This window comes from Grampus griseus, assembly GCF_964374135.1.
Source record: "Grampus griseus genome assembly, chromosome: 15".
Classification (NCBI taxonomy): Eukaryota; Metazoa; Chordata; class Mammalia; order Artiodactyla; family Delphinidae; genus Grampus; species Grampus griseus.
In genome coordinates this window covers 51,178,767-51,195,878 of record NC_139009.1, presented here as the reverse complement: position 1 = coordinate 51,195,878, position 17,112 = coordinate 51,178,767, and positions in this window count along the sequence as shown.

The window sequence follows — 17,112 nt, the reverse complement described above, 5'->3', positions numbered from 1 at the left end:
AGGGGTGCATGTATCTTTTTGAATTATAGTTTTTTCTGGATATGTGCCGAGGAGTGGGACTGCTGGGTCATATGGCACCTCTGTTTTTAGTTTTTTGAGGAACCTCCGTACTGTTTTTCATAGTGGCTGTACCAACTTACATGGAGTGGGAAACTTTTAACTGAACCTGCTTATTTTTTGAAATGTTTGAACTGTGAGAATGCATTGTCTCTTCAGAAAAACATGTGGAAAAAACATGTGAATGTATTGCATATTCAACATTTTTAAAATTTAAATCAAATTTTAAATTGGCTATTATGGCTCCCTTTTAAATTGTTAACAGGGCATGGTGAAGTGACTGGACATATTCCCAGGGACTCACTATGTCAGCTGTTGTATATCTATGTGTAGCTTTCTGCTTTGAAGTTAGAAGACCTGGATAAGCTGGATTCAAATACTGGCTGTGGCCTTAGGCAAGCTCCTGAACCACCACACGGGGTTGTCATGAGAATTGACTGAGGGAGATAATGTTGTACAGGTTTTAGTTCAGAGCCCAGCATGTACTAAGTGGAAATGTTTGTTTTCATGTTTTCTGAGTGTTGGTGTTTGCTCCTCCCTCCACCCAAGGCACCTGTTACCCACATCCCTTAAAAACGCTTGTGCTCTGTGGTAACAGTGGCTTGCAAGTCTGATCCATTGAAGGCAGACACCCTGTTTTACTCAGCTCTGTTCCTGCAGTGCCCAACACATCACCTGGCAGGTAGTAGGCTGTAGTGAGCGTGTAATAAATGTGTTCCTTCTTTCAACAAAATCTGTTGAGCACCTACTATTTGGCGAGGTACTCTGCTTGCTGCTGAGCACTGAAGAGACCTGTGGTCCTGTTGACAGTCTAGCAGAGGAGACAGACATGAAACGGATACTGGATTAAAGTGGGGTGAGTGAGAAGAAGGGTTAGTACCTAAAGTATAAGGAGACCCTGAAGGGAGGGGCTGATCATGGAGAGTCTCCCTTAGAAACTGGCTTTTAAAGTAAGAATTGAAGATAAATGGAATTACTTTAGCCAAGATTACAGAATGTTGCAGGAGAGGGAACTGCCTTCTCAAAGAAAAGGGTTTTATGCCACTGGGAAACCAAAAGGCCAGCTGACCCTTAGGGAGTGAGGAGGAGAGAAGCATCTGCAGTGGCTCTGGAGGTAGACTTGATAAGACTTGTTAACACTGGTGTCCTTGATACTAAGAACAATGGGTTTCCATTGAGGGTTTTAGGCAAGAGAAAGAATTGATTAGATATGCATTTCTTCAAATCTTTCTGGCTGCTCTAAAAAGATCAGGCAGCTTTTATAACTGTTGACGATAATGATGGCGACTAAGTGTGTAAATGAATGAATAAATGAACCCCAAACAATAATTCATTGCCAATTATATTCAAATAGACTATAATACAAATTTACTTGGTTTGCACATTCTTTTATATTTCACTGAGACCGTACACTCTCTAGATCTAGGAATTCACAGATCTCTTTGACCTACAGATTATTAACCATTTCTACAGTGGTTACTTCTATAGATAGATTCTATTACCTGTTGATATAAGCTTGCTGTAGAGGATAATCAAATCGTGAAACTCCAAGGAGACCTCTCCTTCTGCTCACATGTGGGTAGGCCAGACAGTCCTCATTCTACTCTACCCCAACACCTCCCCCTGCTAACACATCACACAGTTACTCTACTTAGGAGAAGCCTCAAATAACTTTACAAGAAAAATAAGCAAGTGTACAGTTCTGGCAGAGAAGCAAAAGCAAATATGGAAACTAAGGAATAGCAGAGTAAAGCCAGTTTCCCTCTTAATTGGTGTGATTTTTACAATAACTCTTAGGCTGCCTTAAGCATCTAGAAATCAATTTGGGTAACAGTTCAGGAAGTGGTATTCAGAATTACAATATCATTAGGGAGTTTCTAGTTTAACAGTAGCTATCTAGTACACTTGGCCAAAGTTAATAGAATTAAAATGATGTAACAAAAGACCCTGTTTGTCTTATCAAAATAAAAAAAATAATACTAATACACAATTTTAAACTCTGGAACTACTTTTATTCTGTTATTCATCTTGTAAAGAATTTGATATTATTGCTAATATAGATGCTAAGTAATAAAGTTCTGAATGTCTGTTTAGAAGGTTATGACTTTAGGGAGCAAATACATATTTTTTTCTTCTTGTGACATTCTAAAAAAGGAAAAAGCCATTCTTTTATAATATAATAAATGGTGTAGATATCAATTGTGGTGCTTCAAGCTGTGTTAATCTGAAGGAGTGAAATTTCTATGGACAGCGATCAAGATTTTAAAAGTCTTGGACTTCCCTGGTGGCTCAGTGGTTAAGAATCCACCTGCCCATGCAGGGGACGCGGGTTCGAGCCCTGGTCTGGGATGATCCCACATGCCGCGGAGCAACTAAGTCCATGTGCCACAACTACTGAGCCTGTGCTCTAGAGCCCGCGAGCCACAACTACTGCGCCTGTGTGCCACAAATACTGAAGCCAGCGCGCCTAGAGGCCATGCTCCGCAACAAGGGAAGCCACTGCAATGAGAAGCCCACGCACCACAACGAAGAGTAACCCCTGCTCACCACAACTAGAGAAAGCCCGCACTCAGCAACGAAGACCCAATGCAGCCAAAAATAAAATAAATATATATTTTTAAAAGTCTATAAAAAAAAAAAGATTTTAAATGTCTTATTACAACACATTTCCTCACCAGAGGGAGAGGCTGTAAACGCCATCTGAAAATGAATTTCAAACACTGGACTTTCCTTTCAGAGAGACTTGATGAGGTTGATAAGCACCCTCTGTGACAAAATTATTCTTTGGTTCTGAGGGGTAGTTATTTGTTAATTATATAGAACTTGAATTTTTTTTTTTTTTTTGTGGTACGCGGGCCTCTCACTGTTGTGGCCTCTCCTGCTGCGGAGCACAGGCTCCAGACGCGCAGGCTCAGCGGCCATGGCTCACGGGCCCAGCCGCTCCGCAGCATGTGGGATCTTCCCGGACCGGGGCACGAGCCCGCGTCCCCTGCATCGGCAGGCGGACTCTCAACCAGGGCACCACCAGGGAAGCCTGAATTTTTTGTTTTTAAACCAGGGGAAACACGGTATTTTGATGAAGTGACAAGTACTGTATCTCACTAATACTTAAAAGCCAATTTGTCATGATTACAATTTATCAGTCAAAGATGAGTCATGAGAACAGTGTGTCTTTGGAATGCCTGGTATCATGGATTATACATGGACTTTTAGAAAACCCCTGGTGACTGATAAGTAATTAATAATAATAATAATAATAAGGGGTAGAATTGAAATGTTTACCAAATGGGAGGCAGTTTTATTCAAGCTTACAAGTATCACGTGTATTGAAAACCATTTCTCACAATGAAGTAGATCCTGTTGTTATCCTCATTTTACAGATGGGGAGGCTGGGTCAAAAGAGGATGGGGAACTTGCACAAAATCACAGAGCTAAAAGGTAGTGGAGCTGGGGTTCGAAATCAGTCATCTGCCCCAGGAGTCTTTAATCATTATGCTGTTTCTAAAATATGGGGTGACTAAAGCTGAGGTTTTCAAGCAGCAGACCGTAGCCCACCACTTTAGCGAGTCTTTAAAACATAATTAGAATAGAACAGAAAATACCAGAGTACATCACAGTAATGTTTCATAGAACTACTGTCCTGTTTCAGTCCTTTATGTGCAGTCATGTGGATTAGGTCATAATGTAAAATGTATTTCTTACTGTGGGTTGAGGTAAAAAAAATTTTTTGCAAGCCCACTAACCTGAAACATAGTTGATGGTGTTTTGTTTTGTTTTTTTAATTATCAAATCAAAAGCATTGAATTAACTAGTCTCTTAAGTTCTCTTTACTAAATAGTTATAAACTGTAAAAAAATTTGAGAAAGATCACTTAAATTTTATCTATCATTTAAAAACTTGACCAACTAAAAGTTTTTAAAAACCTAGAAGTAAGAAAAAATTTAAGGCAATAAAATTAATAATTTGAGATCTCATATGGTGAAGCATCTATCTTTCAATTAAAATTAAAATGTGAATATCGTAGTTCAAACTATCCTCATCTTTGATCCTTTTTATGCTTTTGAATATTTTCAAGCAAGTAGAGCTGGACTGATGTGTAGTTAGGTTTAATTGTGCAGGTAAAATAAGATAACTGATATTTTCCCTTTTTGGAAAACTGATTCTGTTAGGTTCGTATCTGTGATAATCAGGTATTGTGATGTACTTTTGCATTTGACACTTTTACATTTTAAAAAATAATCTAAGCTCCTTTCGCAGTTTATCACCAAGAGTATGCAAATGCAAAAGATGAATTAGTCTTTGTGACTTTGTTTCTTATTTGTGTGTATGACTAGTTGTGACCTTGCTTGAAAATGTTTTTAACAGGATATTGAACTTGGAAAGAAAATTTGTCATCATTTCTTTGATTGTGGAAATAATTAAGTAAGGTTGAAGAATGAATCAAAGCATTCATTTTGTAGGCTAAATGCGTTTATTATGTTAACTGTTAAGATCGTTGCTGATTTCCAGTAATGGGCTATTGATTAACTGTAATGACATCCTCCATCACCTTAGACACATCTTTTTTTTTTTTTTTTTTTTTTTTGCGGTACGCGGGCCTCTCACTGTTGTAGCCTCTCCCGTTGCAGAGCACAGGCTCCGGACGTGCAGGCTCAGCAGCCATGGCTCAGCGGCCATGGCTCACGGGCCCAGCCGCTCCGAGGCATGTGGGGTCTTCCCGGACCGGGGCACCAACCCGTGTCCCCTGCATCGGCAGGCGGACTCTCAACCACTGCGCCACCAGGGAAGCCCCGACACATCTTTTTGTGAGCTGGTTTGCCCTATAACTTCTGGAATCATAGTTCAATATTTTATGAGTTACAAGAATATTTCTGGAGCGAATATGAAATTCAGGATTTTTCTGTATGGAAAGCACAGAACATTTTTTCTGACATTTCTGACATATCTAAGTGACAAGATTTCTCCAAACAGACGTAGCATATAATAGCATGCAATATACTTTCACATTGATTGGACAAGGGATCTCTATGTAATATGATTCTAAGTGGCTAGTTGCACAGACTTTTCTGTTTGTATAAATTGAGTAAAATGAGATCCTTTTAAGCATTTGCTTTAGAATAAGTCTCCTTCCTTCGAGGAATAATAGGGGTTTTTATAAATTGATTATATTTGTCTTTTTTGACAATAGGAACACTCCACCGAGCTAGGCTTTTTTTAAAAATAAATTTATTTATTGGCTGTGTTCGGTCTTCGATGCTGTGCGCGGGCTTTCTCTAGTTGTGGCGAGCGGGGGCTACTCTTTGTTGCAGTGTGCGGGCTTATCATTGCGGTGGCTTCTTTTTGTTGTGGACCACAGGCTCTAAGCACGCAGGCTGCAGTAGTTGTGGCACACGGGCTCTAGAGCGTAGGCTCAGTATTTGTGGCACACGGGCTTAGTTGCTCCGCGACATGTGGGATCTTCCCGGACCAGGGCTCAAACCTGTGTCTCCTGCATTGGCAGGCGGATTCTTAACCACTGCACCACCAGGAAGGTCCCCGAGCTAGCCTTTCCTGTTGTCTTTCAGTCTTTTGTAAAACTAAGTTTTGTGAGTTGTATGTTTGTTTTGTTTTGAAGAGTAAGAATTTATCAGCTTGAGCTTGTGTGTAGCTATAGTTTCATTCACTCATTCATCTATTAATTCAACAAATATTTATTGAACACTTAATCTATAGGTAGGCACCATAGGAAACTTAGTGGAATACAAAGCCATATATTGCAGAGTTCCTGCTCTTCAGAAGTTTAGCACTTGGTTGGGGAGGGAAGATGCACAACCAATGAACCACCAAGTTCTGCCAGTTCTACCCCCTTAACATTTCTTGGATCTTTCCACTTCCTGCTATCCTCAAGGCTGCTAGATTAGTTCAGGCCATCACCAGCTCTTCCTTGGTCTTCTGCAATAGTCACTCTAACACATCTCCTCATCCCCAGTCTTGCTTCCTTCAAATCTATTCTCTACAAGGTTCTTTCTAAAACGCTAATCTAATTACTCCTTTTCCTAAAACCCCTTAATGACTCACTGTTGTCCTCAGGATGAAGTCCAAATTGTCAAACTGGCTGCGTCTGTCCTTGCTTCTCTCTTTTGTCCCACCTCTAGCCATTCATCTTCTTCAACTACATTTTCCAAACATTCTGAATTCCTTCCAGAGTCCCTAATGCACCATGCTTGTCTTCCCTCATGTTTTTCTGCTAGGAATGTCATCTGTAGATGTGTGCTCATTTATTCATATTCATTCAAAACTTTCATTATGGGTGTCTACGTGTTCAGCCCTGTACACCATCCTGAAATTTCCCATTATGGTCAGGAGATGGATGTGTCAGTGGGCCGTTGTACTGTACTAGGTGAGTCCCAGGATGGATGTAGGCACAGGAACTGTGGGGGTCGTGGATGAACCCAAGTCCAGGGAATAAGTGAAGTCACCAGAAGGAGGAAGCGGGTTAAGAGCCATCTAGACTTAGGGAGCAGCATGAGTAAAGGCCCAGAGTTGAGAGACTGTTGTTCTGCGAAATGGCAATCAGTGTGGCCAGAGTGGACCGAGTGCAAGCCTCAGAGCACAAGCAGGACTGGGGGAGGCAAGGTCCAGTCACCAAGGGCCTTGCCTGATGTGCTAGGGAGTTGGGGTTTCTTTTCCTCTGAGGTAAAGGGTAGACACTGCAGGATTTAAAAAATTTTTTTAATTATTTTTAAAAATATTTATTTAGTTGGCTGTGTAGGGTCTTAATTGCGGTGCATGGGGTGAGTAGTTGCGGAGCCCAGACTTAGTTGCCCTGCGGCATGTGGGATCTTAGTTCCCAGACCAGGGATTGAACCCGTGTCCCCTGCATTGGAAGGCAGATTCTTAACCACTGGACCACCAGGGAAGTCCCTGAAGGACTTTTTTTAAATTGGAAGGGAGGGGAGCTAGAGAGGAGAAGGAAGAGTGGCATGGTCACATTTATTTTTTAAAATCAACACGCTGGCAGCATTGCTTGAAAAAGTGACAGTTTGTCACAAATTGTCTAAATAAGCAAACAGTCCTGAATTGAAAAAAAAAAAAAAATCACCTGAAAAATTTCAGGGCCACCTTATGAAGCTGGGGCAATTGACTAGCATAACAAAGTTTAAATTGCATGAGTGGAAACTAGTTTAAATTTCTCATACTTTAATAGACGCAAGGTTATGAGTCTTTGAGGGCAGGGCTGTTTTTACCATATCCTCACCACCTATAGCAAATCTACCATGCAGTAAATTATCAATAAATACTTCTGACCAAGTGACTCTGAAATGTCTTCAAAGGCTTTCTCTAAGATCATTCAATGAAAATAGCTCCCTGGTATTAAAAAAAAAAGCCAACCACGCAACTAAATTAACCCCTACTTGTTAAGGATAATTTGTTCAAATTTATGAAACGATGTGTGATTACATAGAGTCTATTGTAGACCCAATTATAGGAAAAATCACATCTGAAGAAAACATTTTCATCATTAGGTCTTTTTGTGTCCAGGGAAGTGAAAGGTTTTTCTCATCATTGTACTCCCAGCCCCAGCACAGTATGTATCTCACGACAGGGACTCAAAATATTAGCTAAATGGGGCTTCCCTGGTGGCGCAGTGGTTGAGAGTCCACCTGCTGATGCTAGGGAACATGGGTTCGTGCCTTGGTCCGGGAAGATCCCACATGCTGCGGAGCGGCTGGGCCCGTGAGCCATGGCCGCTGAGACTGCGCGTCTGGAGCCTGTGCTCTGCAGCGGGAGAGGCCACAACAGTGAGAGGCCCGTGTACCACACACACACAAAAAAATTAGCCAAATGAATGAATGTCTGAACAAGTATAGGAGATGCTTCCTTAAAACACATATATTCATAAAATCCCTAATAAACTTTTTTTTTCTGCCCTGCTCTTTATCAGGTTTAATCTCTAAGAAGAAAGGAACACACAGAAGTTAGGGATTGTCTTTAGGCCAGAAAGGACTTTAGGGACCTTTTAGCAGTTGGAATACTTCACATATGGTGAAGAGCTCTGCCTGTCCATTATGGGTAGAATGGGGAGGAGAATTCAGCTCTCCTGATTCCAGACATTTTTCACTGTCCCATTTTGCAGATCCAATTTTTAAAAGTGTGGCAACATTTATAAAACTATTGATTGATCCTGTGAATCTCACTTTTTTGGTGCCGCTCAAACCTATCTCTCTCCATTGCAGCTACTAGAAAGCTACATATCTCCTGCAGGAGCAGAATTTGCAATATAGATGTGGAATTTATAGATGAAGTTGTTTTTGTCCCTCAAGTAAACCTCATATGTTTTCCTCTATGCCAGTTATTTCCACAGTATAAATTGTTGGGCTACAGTCTTCAACAACCAAGGAAGTTTATGTTGTACACAAGACCTCGGGGATTTCATGTTCGCTGGAGCAAATAGAAGCAAATTCTCTCATGCCCTCCTACCAAGAATTTCATGATGACATTTTGCCATTTGCCTTCTCAGATCTGCATGTGATTCTCCTTCCCTCTCTAGATTCCAGGATGAAGCCCCATTTACTCTGTCCTCCCTCATTGGGTCCCCTTTTGGTCCCTTTAGGTCCCCTTGGTGGTCCTCTTTTCTTCCCTTCGTCACCCTGATCTTATAAGAACTATGTTTGCAGATCTCTCACTCCCACTAAAGCTTAAATGCCTGAAACCACTCTCCCCACTCTCCCCACCCTGCACCATTCATTTGTGAGAAAAACTAGAAGGGAGAAATAACACCTGCCAGTTCTACGTTTCTAAAGGCAGGAACCAGAAGACAATTCTTCTAGGAGCCCCCCGATGGCCTTCGGGCTGCCTGCAGTCCTTTGGGTCCTCTCTGGAGAGGACTCGGTGGAAAGGGAAGGAAAGGCCTGTCTTCTCCTCTTAGTCCCTGTCTATGGAAGAGCACTCGCATCTCCTGCCTTGAGGGTGCAGCCAGAGGGCCCAGGTGATCCAGCTTCTTAACAGGAATAGTAGGAGGCTGGGAGCAAAACAGGCTATAGTCCACATTGTCAGTAGGGTGTAGGGCAGAGGTTAGCTCCTGATGGAAAGATGATCAGGAGCTGTGTGAACTTCCAACGGCCCCTTGTTTTTCTCTCATAGGCTTACTTAGTTCAAGGACTTGGTTTTGTTTTTGTATTGGCATTGTATTTAGCACTGGAGCTGACGCTACTATAAGACAAGACTGGACAAATTCTCCTGAAACAACTGAGTGACAAGCTCCATTGACTTGCCTCTAGTTTTTTCTAGCTGTACCAGTGGAAGCATGGACTCCTCAGAAAACTGAGGCCCTTGTGGACCACCGTGGATTTTGAAAATGCTATAATAGGTGCAGGGCCTTAGGGGCTGTCCAAAACCCTGACTAATCTGGTATAGCACAAATTTCTTGGTCTCCTGGCCCACTCTCTTTCTGATCAGAAAACTGAAACCTTTGCATGAAATAGGAAGTTGTATCCTAGTGATATAAGAAGCAGCTAGAACTGGGAATTCTCCGGTGGTCCAGCGGTTAGGACTCCGCCCTGGTCGGGGAACTAGGATCCTGCAAGCCAGGCAGCACAGCCAAAAAAAAAAAAAAAAAGCAGCTAAAACTGTTTACACCCATGTCATTCATAAATCCCTCTCTTCCTTCTCCATAGTTTCCTTGGGTTGAGTCTCTTGGTTTATTATCAAGAAGATGCTTCTGCCACCTGGGTAATTAAGTCTGTGATCTTTACTGTCTCCTACCTCATTGCTTCTGAAGGCCAACCCGGCACTCTTTTCTATTTCCTCAGTCTGGCGAGGTTGGGGGCTTGTTTTGACTCAGCCTCCTGGATGGCATAAGGTTCCTGCTAAGCCTGCACCTCTCAGCCTTCGACTGCACACCCCTAACAACTCCGCCAGCTGCTGCGGTGGTCCCCTTGTTCCAGCTTTGCCACCCTGCTTCAGCCTCCGCTTCATGCACCTTTGTTCATTTTATTTGTTCACCCTGTGCTCGCCTTGTCTTCCCCAATCCACGGCAAAACCCTTGTTGGGGAATCCAATTGTTACCCAGTAAAGAAAGAAGTGTTGCTTGTGATGGTGCAAACACAATCTGGAAAGAAAAGCTTTCGTTGTGCATTAGTGATGAGCACAGAATTTTTTTTTTTTTTTTTTGTGGCTGCGCTGGGTCTTAGTTGCAGCACGTCGGATCTTCGTTGCCTCATGCGGGATCTTTAGTTGCAGCATGTGAACTCTTAGTTGCGACATGTGGGATCTAGTTCCCTGACCAGGGAGTGAACCCGGGCCACCCGCATTGGGAGCACGGAGTCTAAGCCACCGGACCAACAGGGAAGTCCCGAGCACAGAAATTATATTTAGGTTCTACACAAAACCTATAGATGAATTATCAGGCAAACTACTTTCAATGTGTCCTTTGGTATAATTTGACTTATGTAGGAAAGACAAATATTTTCAAATACTTCAGTTTTCATGGAGCTCAGAATAGGTTAAAAACTTTTAAATATTAAAACACATTAAAATATTTTTTACAGAGTGTGTTCAGTAGGCTGGATCTCTACAGGCAAAAAAAAAGTGTGAAATAATTATCTGGATAAATCAAGAAAAAATTATTTTAGTTTGAAGTTATACTGTGGTACATTTTCTGTGTTCATGGTGTTATGGCACAACCCAAATTTCACTGTATATAAAGATTTTTAAATTTTGCTTTTTATTTTCTTAAACATTCAAACATTTAGAAATTTGAATTTACTTTGGTCTTATTTCTAACATTTATGACTGTCTACATATACAAAGCAACTGACAAATAGCAGATACGGAAAAATTGTCAATTTACCAAGGAATTTCCTTTCTCTTTTTTTTTTTAATTGAAGTATAGTTGATTTACAATGTTGAGTTAGTTTCTGGTGTACAGCAAAGTGGTTCAATTTTGTATATATATATATTCTTTTTCAGATTCTTTTCCATTATAGTTTATTATAAGATATTGAATATAGTTCCCTGTGCTATCCACTAAATCCTGTTGTTTATCTATTTTATATAGTAGTTTGTATCTGCTAATCCCCAAATCCTAATTTATTCCTCCCCTCCCCACCTTTGGTAAACATAAGTTTGTTTTCTATGTCTGCGAGTCTGTCTCTGTTTTGTAAATAAGTTCATTTGTATAATTTTTGTAGATTCCACATATAAATGATATCACATGATATTTGTCTTTCTCCCTCTTACTTGCCTTAGTATGATGATCTCTAGGTCCATCTTTGTTGCTACAAATGGCGTTATTTCATTCTTTTTTATGGCTGATTAATATTCCATTGTATAAATGTACCACATCTTCTTTACCCATTCATCTGTTGATGGACATTTAGGTTGCTTCCATGTCTTGGCTATTGTAAATAGTGCTGCTATGAACATTGAGGTATCTTTTCAAATTAGAGTTTTCTCCGGATATATGCCCAGGAGTGGGATTGCTGGATCATAGGGTAACTCTGTTTTTAGCTTTTTAAGGAACCTCCATACTGTTTTCCATAGTGGCTGCACCAATTTACATTCCTGCCAATAGTGTAGGAGGGTCCTACCAGGGAATTTTCTTATAAACAACTACTACTATTTGATTTCCAGTAAATTACTTTATCCAACTAGAAAAAATAGTAAGTGTGTCTAATATATAGCTGACTCTCAGTAAACAAATTGATGCATTAAGAAAAAAAAAAGAAAAAACAGTTAAGTGTCCAAGTGTCAGAGCATTGTACTGAAGCCCCAAATGTATTATGGAGGTTTTTTTTTTTTTTTTTTTAAATTGTTTTGAGTGAGAAGAGAATTTTCACTGGACATTTTCCATTCCATGAATCCCCTCCCCCTTTTCCTTTTTTTCTCTCCAATTTTCTCAAAGTGTAAAGAATGAGGGAGAGGAGGAATGAATGTCTGTATATGCAAACAAAATATACTTTATATTTCCGTGCAATACAACAATTAGTATAAAAGGAACTTGTAGAGAAGGATATTATGATCTCATGCTTATACATATATATCGTTTTCCACATTTCTTAGATAAATGGCATAAGCCTCATCTATAGAGGATTAGAATTACTGAAATTATGACTATAATGGCCCATATAGTTCTGTAACATTTTTCACTTCATTTTCCATGTGAAAAGTGGTTCAAATATTATTCATTTGAAAATCTTCAGATTCTAGCTACATTACAAATAAAGAGTTGTATTGGCAAATCATGCTAGACTGTTCTTAAGAAAAGATTCCATGAATTGTGACAATTTTCAAAATGCCTGAGCAAATGTACCTGTTATTGAAATAAATTTAGAATGGTTAAATAAGTGAATAAATAACTTACAGGATTTTTAAAAATTTTATTGAAGTATAATTGATTTACAATGTTGTGTAGGATTTATACCAACTTTTTTTCTATGGGAATTTGACCATAGATCTAAAATAAATTTTAAGAGAATTTGAAAGTTTCTAAGTCAAATTAGAATCAAGTTTTTTTTGTTTTTTTTAAAGAAAAAAATTTTTTTTAATTAATCAATTTATTTTATTTTTGGCTGTGTTGGGTCTTTGTTGCTGTGTGTGGGCTTTCTCTAGTTGCAGTGAGCCAGGGCTACCCTTCGTTGTGGTGCACGGGTTTCTCATTGAGGTGGCTTCTCCTGTTGCGGAGCACAGGCTCTAGGCATGCGGGCTTCAAGAGTTGTGGCATGTGGGCTCAGTAGTTGTTGCTCGCGGGCTCTAGAGTGCAGGCTCAGTAGTTGTGGCGCACAGGCTTAATTGCTCCGTGGCATGTGGGATCTTCCTGGACCAGGGCTCGAACCCGTGTCCCCTGCATTGGCAGGCGGATTCTTAACCACTGCGCCACCAGGGAAGTCCCTGTTTTTTTTAAGATCCCATTACATCTACATGTTCCAGTCCTTCCAGGTAATAGTATTTCTCTTTCTTTTCTTTCTTACAAGGTTTTGAAATTTACATCCAAATGGAAAGGAATAAGAACCTCTTTTGGTTCTTATTCTTCTAGGAAATAAGAAGAAATTTCATACTTCTTTCACTCATTTTTTTAAAATCAGGGTATCCTTGTATACTTTTCACTTTATTTTCAAATACCTTAACTTTCTGTGTTCACTTTCCCATCTTAAAATGGCAATAGTAATAGTTCCTACCTCATGAAGTGCTTAGTAAAGTTCCTGGACATAGTGAGTGCTCAATAGATGTTAGCCATTATTATACCTGCTGTTTTTTTGGTTTTGTTTTTATGTGTAGTTGATTTACAATTTTTTTTTTTTTTTTGGCCAAACCACGTGGCATGCTGGATCTTAGTTCCCCGACCAGGGATCAAACCCATGCCCCCTGCAGTGGAAGCACAAAGTCTAAACCACTGGACCGCCAGGGGAAGGCCATGATTTACAATATTGTGTTAGTTTCAGGTGTATAGCAAAGGGATTCAGTTATATATATATTTTTCAGACTTTTTTCCATTATAGGTTATTACAAGGTATCGAATATAGTTCCCTGTGCTATACAGTAAATCCTTGCTGTTTATCTATTTTATATATAGTAGTATGTATCCGTTAACCCCATACTCCTAATTTATCTCTCACCACCCCTTTTCCCCTTTGGTAACGATGAGTTTGTTTTCTATGTCTGTGAGTCTGTTTCTGTTTTGTAAAGAAGTTCATTTGTACTTTTTTTAAGATTCCATGTATAAGCGGTCATATAATATTTGTCTTTGTCTGACTTACTTCACTTAGTGTGATAATCTCTAGGTCCATCCATGTTGCTGAAAAAGACAATATTTCATTCCGTTTTATGGCTGAGTAGTATTCCATTGTGTATATGTACCACATCTTCTTTATTCATTCATCTGTCGATGGACACTTAGGTTGCTTCCATGTCTTATTAGCAGTTATTGTAAATAGTGCTGCTATGAACATTGGGGTGCATATATCTTTTCGAATTAGAGTTTTTGTCTTTTCCAGATATATGCCCAGGAGTGAGATTGCAGGATCATACGGCAACTCTATTTTTAGTTTTTTAAGGAACCTCCATACTGTTCTCCATAGGGGCTGCTCCAAGTCACATTCCCATCAACATTACAGGAGGGTTCCCATTTCTCCACACCCTCTCCAGCATTTATTATTTGTAGAATTTTCAATGATAGCCATTCTGACCATATGAGGTTATACTTGCTGTTCTTATTATTACTTTCCCCTTCTGATCTATTTGGGTTTATGATCTCTCAGCTGTTTAATTCTGACATTCTCAAGTATATAGAAATCAGCTTGAAATGGTTTAAAAATAGTACCACCTCACACTTGAGGTACTGATTTTTCTACGAACATTTATGAGACTAATTTGATCTCCTCAGAGAAGAATTTCTTCTGCTCTAGAAATACACTTTAAAGATTTGACCAGGGGGAAAGAATCGCAAAATACAGAGTACCCAAAAATAACGTATTTTTTATGAGCTGAGTAAAAACTTGCAAATACCATGCCCCAGACATTATTTTTTGGGACTTCTCAGTACAAATTCTTAAGGAATCCCTGTCCCCATCCCACTCCAAAAGACAGTACAGTGGCATAATCCAGTGCCTTGTTACTCAAACCAGGGACTCAGCATCAGCATCTCCAGGAAGTTTGTTAGAAAAGGAGTTTCAGACCTGGCCCAGACCTACTGAATCATAATCTGTATTTCAAAAGGCACCCCAGGCGATTCATGTATACAGTGAAGTTTGAGAAAGACTGATGTAGTTGAGGTTCAGCTTTTTTTTTTTTCCTTTATTAGGCCAGGATAACTTCAAATATTTTATAACTAGATCACAGTTTCTCAACCTCTTGACTGTTGATATTTGGGGCTGAATAATTCTTTGTTGTGGGGATCTGTCCCGTGCATTGCAGGATGTTTAGCAGCCTCCCTGGCCGCCACCCACTAGATGCTAGTAGCTCCCCAACAAGCAACAACGCCTTCATGCTATTATTATTACTATTACCTACACCTTCTGCTCTACCTGGACTTATAATGTGCTCTGTTTGGTTCTGACATTGGCTAACAATGTTTTTCTGGTGAGTCAATGTTTGATTGCTAAATGTCTCCTTGGGGATTAAATTGCCCGCATTGAGAACCATAGAAATAGATCCACTAACTTTGCTATGTTCTTCTTTCCTTTTAAAGTCAGAGTATGTGATAGATCATTTTTTACTGTTTTTAGAATCTATTTTCAGCTTATTATAGGCCAATAAGTTTTTAAACTTACTTTTGATAAAATATTATCAAAATTTGATAATATATTACTATTCTTATCTGTTTTTTAAGTTTTCTGCTTCTGATCAGACAACTAAAGCACCAGGCAGGCAGAAAGATGCAGAGCAAAGTGTCAGATAGACCTACTAAGTGGTGAGAATTAAAGGAAGGAAAGTGGACCTAGTTTGGAGTGGCATCTAGTAGCTTTTCTCCTTTTGTTCAGAGTCTTAGAGTCACAGAATTTCACGTCTGGTAACATCTTCTCATCAACATTAATTTCCAGGACTTCGTTCGATTACAAAAGCCAAAAGAGATTAATTCATGAATTCAACAAATATTTCTTTTTCTTTTTTTTTTTAAAGGGAACGCTATTTATTATTATTATTTTTTGGCTGTGTTGGGTGTTCGTTTCTGTACAAGGGCTATCTCTAGTTGCAGCGAGCGGGTGCCACTCTTCATCGCGGTGCGCGGGCCTCTCACTGTTGCGGCCTCTCTTGTTGCAGAGCACAAGCTCCAGACGCGCAGGCTCAGTAGTTGTGGCTCACGGGCCTAGTTGCTCCGCGGCATGTGGGATCTTCCCAGACCAGGGTTTGAACCCATGTCCCCTGCATTGGCAGGCAGATTCTCAACCACTGCGCCACCAAGGAAGCCCTCAACAAATATTTCTTAAGCACAACTAAGAATTTGGCACAAAGCCCCTGCCTTTAAAGATAGATGATAGGAAATTGAGATCCTAATTCAGCCCGATTCCCCTCGATCTGTGTCTGCTGAAGCCCACCTCAGAAAATGGAAACTACACCTTTCCAGTCACTGAAGCCAAAATCCATGGAGTCATCCTCAAATCCTCTCGTTCACACATCCCATCCAGCGGAAGTTCTTTTGACTCTACTTTCAAAATATATTTTGACTTTGAATACTTCCATGACTACCACTCTGGTCCAAGCCCCAATCTATCCCTGGATGAATGCAGAGTCTCCTAATAGATCTCCCTTTTTCTACTCTTGCTCCCCAGCCTAATCTTATCATAGCATCTAGATTGATCCTGTTAAAATTTGAAGTCAGGTCAAGTCATCACATCTGTATTCCAACACCTGGTTGGCTCCCAGTCTCACTGAGAAAACAAGTCAAAGCATTTACAACAGCCTAGAGTAAGGCCCTACATCATCTGTCCCCTTTGTTGCTTCAACTGACTTCCATGGTATAAATACTCCCTTTATGGCCAATTTCAAGCCACCAATGTGATGTCACAAATCGTGGAGTTGTGAAGGTATTTGCAGTAGCACATCATTATATGGTATTTCCATCATGCAGATACCACTGATGTAAATAATCTCAAGAGCATAGATAATAGTAAAATGAAATAACTTAATTAGGAAGTGATAGATTTTGAGTATTTATTACTTTTGTTTTAATATAATTTATTTACTTAATAGTAAGTTTATATAATTTAATTTTTTAACAATGGCTGTGTTTGACAACCAGCTTACAAAATTCTTGAAAAGTTAACAGTTGGCTCCCAGGAGTCAGTTGAACTGGCTCTAACAGTGTTAGAGCACCAAACATGCACCTGCCTCAGGGCCTTTATTTCTTCATCTGCCTGGAAAGCACTTCTCCCAAATGCTTGCAAGGACTCCCTCCTTCATTTCTTTCAGGTCTTTTATTGAATATTACATTCTAGGTATTACCTTCCTCAGCCACTGTATCTGAAATTGTACCATCCCGATTCCCTATTCCAACATCCAGATTCATTTTTAACCTTAGCACTTATCACTATACAACATACCATTTCTCTCACTTGTTATTTACTCCCAGTGTCCTCC